We start from the raw sequence: 8,188 nt of genomic DNA, 5'->3' as shown, positions 1-8,188 counted from the left end.
ATTTTAAGAAGTGTCAAAGTCCTAGCCATTTCATTTGAAACATGTATTTACTTTGTAGTTTGCAGACTAGCAGATACATGAAATTCTTTTAAAAACAACTAAGATACTTGCCGTCTGGGGAAGGGAAGAGCTGAGGGGGTTGGGCTGGCATAAGGGTGATGAACGGTGGTATACGGCTGGCAAGCCCCTGTGTTTGTGCCCTGCCCTTGGCAAGCCCATCAAACCCTTGTGTGCCCTCGGACAAGTCTCTTTGCAGCTAAAAGCAGTGCCGCGCTGTATTCCACCGAAGGACTGGAGGAGTGTCCCGTCAGCCCTCCTGGTAGGCAGAAAGGCACTCCAAAAGCACTGAAGGAACTGCTGACTGTTGTCAGTGCAGAGGCAATTGACATTAGAGACATTTTGAACCATTCCTGAAGAAGCACAAGCAGGGGGAGAGGTGGATGATGGAGCAGTTCAGGGGCTTCAGCGGGAGGAGCCTTAAAGCAGGTAAGGAAGGAACGGGTGACCTCTCCAGGTGTTGCCTGTTTCTGTGTTTCTCCTTCATCTCCAAGCCGATGAGACTCATGGGCCACCACCGTTTGCAGCTCACTACTGTTCATGTTTGCGTCACGCCGTCCTGCCAGTGCTGCCCTTAGCCTGCTTGTGTGCTCTCCCTTCCCACACAGAATTCGGGTTATATGCTGCCGGGGCGGGGAATTCCCTTTCGTAATTTCCTTCAGTTCATCGATGCGCGTATATTGCCTAAGCCGGTGGGGCTCAGATCCTGCCTAGGAGCGCCCAGACCACACCACTGTCTCACTGACAGTCGTAGGACAGAGGTCCTTGTCGATCTCCCAGGGCTTCTACAGTCGATACCGAAGGAGCAGATACATTCCCATTGAAGGCTGAAAAAACCAAGTATCCTATTTTCAAAGGGAACACGCAAGGTGAGGGAGAGTTGGCTGCCAGGTACGTTGTTTTCCTGGCAATATTACATTGTGTTAACCTATACACACACCTATTGTCATCAGCTGTAATTCCGGCGTTAACCTCTTCTATTGCATGCAGGCTCCTGTGCCTGGCTCAAGGAAAAGCTACTCTGGCTCCATTAGAGGGAAGCTGCATCACACCATCAGGATCTCCTCCGCTTACCTGCCGCAATGAGGATAGGAGAGGAAAAGTAACAGCATATGGGCCCAGAGCATGTCTGCAGGAAGGGGGTAAAAATACTTCTTCATAAGCACAGTTAATATTCTGGGTTATATTAGTGAACGGTAAAAGCGGCTGATTTAATCTGCTATAAAAATGCCTGATGCATCACCATTGAAAAGATGTGATCAATATGATTAATTCCCTGAAATGCACACTGCATCTTTAATGCCATTACTTGGAGTGTAGAGCTGTGCTAATCAACCCTCTCTATCAGCCAGATTTATGTCCATATTGGGGTACGATAATTTCACCTAACGTAAAACACTGATCTGCAGCCACTGAACGCAGCTCTGTTCGTTCTGTTGCCCATCTAAATTTCACTGTTGCCAGGGACAGGTGGTAATTAAAGTCTGGAACCACCATGCCTGATCCTCACCTAAGATCTCTGCCCGCTGAGCTGCGCCCTACAAGCTACACCTCTTAAGCCTGCTGTGCAGTGTGAGGCTGCGCAGGTTCAGCGGGGGCGATTCCAGGCTGCTGCCCGTGCAGCAGGAAGGGCCTTGCTGTGGAGCAGCAACAGCTCTAATGCGACACTCATCGCTCCAGAATCCAGATGTCTTTGGATCCCATTGCAAATTCTTCAGCCATTCCGGATCCCCTTCCTTTCTTCTCCAAGATGACATAGCGACATCACGTGCCCTGTGCTCTGAACCCTTTCCAGTTTGGTGTCTCTTCCCGTGCTTTTTGAACTGTCGCTCGGTGATGGAGCTCTGCCTGGGACGGAAACCGTGGCTTTACTGATGGTCCTTCACCACGGGAGGGAGAACACTGGAATAAACTGAAAGAGCATGACTGAAGTTATTCCCAATTTCAGACAGGCTGGCAGCCTTGCACAGTGTCTGCACTTTTCAGCTGTTCTTCCTTTAATGCTAATACAAGAGTAAATTCCAATGCGGACGTGATGAAGGAGAGGTCCTTTACGCACCTCCGGGGTTTTAATCTTAAGAGCTTTGTGTTTTAAAACTGAATAAGGTTCAGCAATTCAGCATTAAATGACCCGTTCAGAATGATTGGCTCTATTTTCCATGCTGCATGTTTTCAGTCAGGTAATACTGCTGCTAAACCTGGGTATCACTTTAGTTGCTTCCAGGTGACTCTGAACTATTATGATCTGGTAAAAAAAAAAATGTTGGCTCCTCAGCAAATTGCCCTAGATGAATATCGTGGTCCCTTAAGGGATAGGTATAAAATTCTGAGTAATAACTGCTTATTCTTACAAAAGGAGAAACCAGACAGGTGTCGTGCACAGCTGCCTTGGCTCAGGCCTGAAGATGGCTTTCATACTGCGGTTTTCCCAATGGCTATCTATAAACTAAAAGTCACCTGAAATGGAATCGATGCCTCGGGTTTTGTTGCAGCGCTTTTTGCTGTGGCTGTCCGCTTGTCTCAGTAGAGGCATCATTGATACGATACTTAAGAAAATGTGTCATGAACGTGAAGGAATTGAAGCAATGACAAAGCCGTTCCTACATAAAAGAGAAGAAAGGATAATAAATATCTACTAATCCTTTACCGGATGCTCAGAAACAGCACAGGGAAACTGTAGTCAGTTGTGCCCTTCTGTGAGACCAGAAGGGTTTGAGTCACGGCTCTGCGTGGAGCACTTCCACACGAGGTCTCGGAGCTATTCACAAGCTTCAAAACAAATAATCTCTCTGCTGGCGTGTGACATCGTGCCTCCAAGGTACAGTGGTCCCAGGGGTGCTCGTTAAATGATAGCAGGATGGATGGCGTTTCATCCCGACATGATGTTTGGATGCAGGAAACGAGCTTTTAAGTTACCGCAGCGTCCCTGCGCAGCCTGTACTGCTGGATCGGAACAAAGGGGACGGCCAGGTGCTGCGGCTGTTTTTTGTTCTGCTGAAGCGGTGGCTCTGTGGGCAAAGGACTTCCATGTTGTAACTCCGCTGAACGCTTTCTCTGGGTGCCTGCTTTGAATGTTACTAGGGCAAAGTGTCTCATGTTTTCCCTCGTTTAACATCTTTAAGAATCTCCTCCCACACTTCCCACACAAACCTCGGTGAACTTAGCTTTGCAAACCCTGCGAAGCTATGGGTTAGCATCCTTTTTAACAAGCAAGGCAACCGAGTTAGAAAAGGCCAGGGGACCCAGGGCCGCTAAGCAAAATGGGTTTGAGGCTTCTAAACACCTTTGAGGTCCTGGACCTTCAAGCCCTGCCTGTGGCTTAACAGTAAGTCCTTCTCTGGCCAGGAAACAGTCTGCTGGTCTTCTGATGTTCCACTTTTTCTCTCTCGGCTTCTCTGCCTTCCATTTTTCTTCTGATCCCATTTGCTAGGAGCCCTTCCCTTACCTTCCACTGGATGTGGATCTCCCTCAAACACACAGCCATAACGCTGGGACCAAATCCTCCCGTTCAAACTGGCTCTTGCTGCTTACAACAACTTTTACCACACGAAAATCTTCTTTTTCCGATTCAAGTTAAAGTGAGCCTGAAAAAATACCCTGTAATGGCTGAAAGCCTTACACTGGTATCCACAGGCAGAAGGAGAATACAAACATAGCTAACTAAAACAGCTTGTGCGCACTGCGTTGCTACCGCGTGCAGTGGGAATATGTGTGCAAGTACAATTTTGTATTGTACTCCCACGTGCAAACTGAAGTTCAGGAGCGTTCGCAGGCACCTCTGCCTTCGAGGTTATGTTAGCAAATACAAGCAGCTGTGGACGCTTGTTGAAATTTGAATCTCTCTTTTCTTGGTTTGCTTGCTCCCCCCCTCGAGTGGCAAGAGTCATTGCTAGCGCTAAGACTAATCTTAGTTCAGCCCGTGGTAATTAACAGAAGTTACTTCATCCTTTAATCACATACGTTTCTCTTGAAGTAGTGAACTCGCACGGCAACGCACAGAGTTTTAGAGAGGAAGTGAAAAAGGTGATTGCCTGGTTTTGAAATGAAAGGAGGAATTCAACCAGTGTGTCATTATTCAAGTGAGAAGTTGGTCCTGTCTGTCTTTAATATTCCGAAGTGGTATTTGATGTAAATCCTTCCCCAGGGTTCATTACATTAGCTCTTAGCTCAACCTGAGCACACCGAGCGCCAAGTTCAGCGTGCAGCATGTTTTATAACCAAGTAGAATGACGTCATCCTAGTGATCCTGCAGCTCCCTAGTTCCTTGGGAGGAGGTACGGCTTTGTCTTCAGCCCAGAGATGACATGGAGTATGTTTGATGAGATGCCCTTGGTATTTGCAGCATGGAACGTGTGAGGAATATTGCTTTGCACCTCCAGCAAGAACTGTCCCTTTTTGCCTAAAAAAAAAAAAAAGATGCTACTTTGCTTGTGATATTTTTCTTCACAGAAAATGAAATTTTTCCTTTACAGATCCCTTAGTGCTTTACAAGAAGACCCACAGAGCCCTTTCGCAGGTGGGTAGAACAAGTTGCAGGGGAGCACAGTGGCTTGTCGGCGTCTGCCCCGTGGCAGAGAAACCCTGGCCTAGTCCTGGGGGCTGCCAGGCTGCTGCTGAGGGCTCCGGGTTGAACCACGCTGACTTTCAAAAAAAAAAGCGGGAGGAGAAATTTAGAAAGCGGCCGCTTTCGTAACGGTTTGTCGCTTTACAGAGATGCGGGTCGGAGCTCCTGAGAAGCCAGAAATCCGTCCTCCCTCCCCACTTTGTCCTGAGCTCAGTGAGACTGGCGGGAGTGCCGAGTGCCACCGGCGCGCGCACACGGAGCCCCAGCGCCTGTCCCCCGCGGTGGGTGGTGCCAGCTCTTTCAGACGCTGTTTACCGTAAGTGAGAAGGGCTGCAATGATATAGCATGAACGTCAGTGCTAAGAAACGGGCACGGTGCCCAGCCACCCCACCGAGACTGGGCTGGGAATGGCATGCGTAACATCAGACACAGCTTCTGCGGGTAGCTGGGGAGAAAGACTCCAACTGCACGAACAGACAGTTTTCAGGAGGTCGTGAGAGCAGAAGGAAATCCTCCTCACCGTACAACCAAGCCCTAGAAGTGAGCAGCCTCTCCCAGCCCCTGAAAATCCGTGCTGGCAGACTCAGTGCAAATATGCTGTCCCCTGTTACGACAAATCTCCGAGAAGCCAAGGTCAGAAAGCAGAGAGTTGTAGCTGCTCTATCACGCCAGGAAGAAGAAAAGAAAGAAAACAGAAAGCCTTGTTTTAAAATAATCTGTTTTAAATAAACAAGTGTTCTTTGAACCACATCAGAGTACATACCTAACAATATTTGTTGAGTAAATATCAGTGACATGTTTAAGTCTGGCTCAGTGTGTATTAGCAAAGCGGTATTTGTGTTGCTTTTGTTGTAACAAGAGTCAATAGTGTTTCTAGAAGGTGGTCTGAAAGAAGGACTTTGGGGTTTTTTTTCCCCGCTTAGCATCCCACAGAGAAACATCTGCCCACCAGTAGCCCCACCTCAGGACTTTCAAGTAAAAAACCTTCCCAACGCCCTGATTTTGGGGAAGTTATCCTTCCCTTTCATTGGCTTAGTTCGGTTCATAATCTGCCTCTTAGGCGTTATTTTTTACTCGCGGATCCGCCTCTTGGGGCATTTTGGCTTTCTGAAGGAAGTCTGCCCTGAGACGGGTTGCAAATACATCGTCACATTATTATAGCCCGTACCTGAAATGCCACGGTGCCGTGGCTGAGCAACGTTCAGACCTATTCCCGCCTCTTCTGATCAGCCGCTCCCCGAGCTTAGATTTTCTTCAGTCTGATACCAGTGCTGTGAGCCCCGAGGGCCCCCCCGCACAGGCCTGCTCGCCGTAGCTTCACGCTGAGCTGGCCCCGCGTCAGCCAAGATGACAAGACCAGCAATATGCAGAAAGCCCCTGAGAGACCAAGAGGGCACCACACAGCCTAAACGCCGATGGGTGCTTTTCCACGTGCAGCAAAAGAAAAAAGCAATACCGATTTCTAATTTAAACAGATCTTTGTCTATGTATTTGTATTTTTGACTGTCTATCCTTTGACCTTTCGGCTTATTTAACTCTTTTAAGAGCCAGATTCTCTCTAGGGTTAATGCACAGACAGAGGAATGCGAAGCGAGCGAACAGGTTGTGACAATGATGATGCTGAATTTGAAGTTCTCCACCAGGAACAAAAGTTTTCTTTTACGCCTGACGGGCTGTGAGGAAGTCGGGCTGCTTACGTGTCCTCTCCTCTATGTCAAGACAAGTGATCTCTTTGGGCATGCTCAGAAATTTTGGGCTTAAATCGTCACTGTAGACCGCATGCTTCTACCGCGGAAGCGATGTGACTTTTTCTCCCTGCCTTGGTGGGGTGTTGGAGAGGAGGAAAGGTCGTGCTCTGTGGGACCCGAGGGGGAAAACCGCAGTTCATAAATCAGGCTTGAGCTACCCCAAAGTCAGGCCACTGAAGTCACGGTGAGGCTCTGCAGGCAAAAATGACAGCTAGGCTTTTATCTGTATGCCATGGCATCACAGGTCGATACTATGACTTCTTTCTCTTCTTTAAAGCTTTTATGTCAGAGGAATCAAAGCCCCCTACCTACCCTTCCCGAATTGCCTCCAGTTAAGAATAGTACAAACAGTAGTTAGCCCAGGTTTGAAAGAGGCTTTGATGGGATATTGCTCTTTGATAAGCCATTTCAAGGGCAGGAGGCAAAGTGTTTACTGTGCTTGGAAGAGGAGTCTGATGAGCAATTTGCTTTTCTTTTGCTGAGGCCAAGCAGAGCCTGGCCACCTCCAGAATATGGAGACTGCAGAGGTGGTTTACGGCTACTGTTCTTTACCTCTGGCTGTTTCTTTGCCCTGTGCAAGAATAAAAAGCTGTGACTGAAGGCCAGCAGCCTGCCCCTGCCTGACAGCCGCCTCTGCGCTGAGCCGTAGCAACCCTCCACTCCCCAGCTTTCCCTCCCATGGCTGGTTTTCCTGCCTTTGGCTGTCCTGGGAGGCCCTGAGGAATTAGGAGCGCAGCGGAACCCGGGAGCGCAGCCAGCCCGGAGGAGAGAGCGAGCTGCAGCTTCGCGAATAAAAGCTGAGCCCTCCTGACCATGCACTGCAGCAGAAAGAGGCAAACACTCAAATAAGGCTTCGGGCTGGGCTGGCCAGCCTGACGGGTGGAGGGCCAACCTGTAAGACATGAAACGATTTAGTCTGAGGACACCGGAGCTCCCCCAAAGCCTAGGCCCACGCTAAGTGCACCAGGTGCTTTCCTGGAGGCAGGAAAAGCCACACGGAAGGAGTGAAGGCAAGCAGGGCCGCTACTGACCCTTGCTACAAGAAAGCTTTACAAACTCAGATTACAAATGGTGAGGCTCTTCACCCTTCATTTCACCAAGTGTTTTATTATGCAGGCTGTGAAATATATCCGACTCTAACTGCACAGGAACAATAAATAGGTTTACTCCAGCAGCCTAGCTGCAGCCTTCAGGTCAGCATGGGAGTGGGACGGAGCAGGGGGTGTTGGGGTGGCCCCAGGCATTTCCTGACCATGCACTTTCCAACAATGTAGATGGAACACAAGGAATTTTGTTGAGAGATTGAGAGGAAACCTGAGCGTATCCAACTGGCTGCAAAATACCTCCAAACAGAGGGACTCTACATGCTGCTTTCGGCCCAGCCCAGCCCAGCCTGGGCGGTGGGCGTCCACGCAGGCGGGTTTGGGAGCTGTGGACCACCCGCCCCAGGGGTTGAGGTAACTCAACAGCTTCGCCACGGCCCCAGCCCTGCTGGTGGAAACCCGGCGGCTGCTGCGGCCGCTGAGGGCTGGTGGCTCTCATTCAGCCGTGCCCGAGCCGTGCCCGGAGTAGGGCCCAGGGGGAAAGGAAATCCCTCGCCCAACCCCGCGGCAGGATGTTATTCACACGCTTGAAATCTGCAGGATCAAGCACTTGTTATCGGAAGGAAAGGAGACGGACAAGATAAGCAGGTGTTGCACGAGGTGGCGGCGTTTGGGAGAGGGCTGCTAGGGGCAACAAGTGAGCTACAGGCAGAGCCACGGCGGGAAAAAGCCGTTCCATCGCCCGGCCGACGGTCGGGCAGGGTGCAGTGGGGGGG

Source organism: Pygoscelis adeliae, unplaced genomic scaffold (genome assembly GCF_000699105.1).
Source record: "Pygoscelis adeliae isolate BGI_AS28 unplaced genomic scaffold, ASM69910v1 Scaffold318, whole genome shotgun sequence".
Lineage (NCBI taxonomy): Eukaryota > Metazoa > Chordata > Aves > Sphenisciformes > Spheniscidae > Pygoscelis > Pygoscelis adeliae.
Note: the sequence above shows the minus strand (reverse complement) of the source record.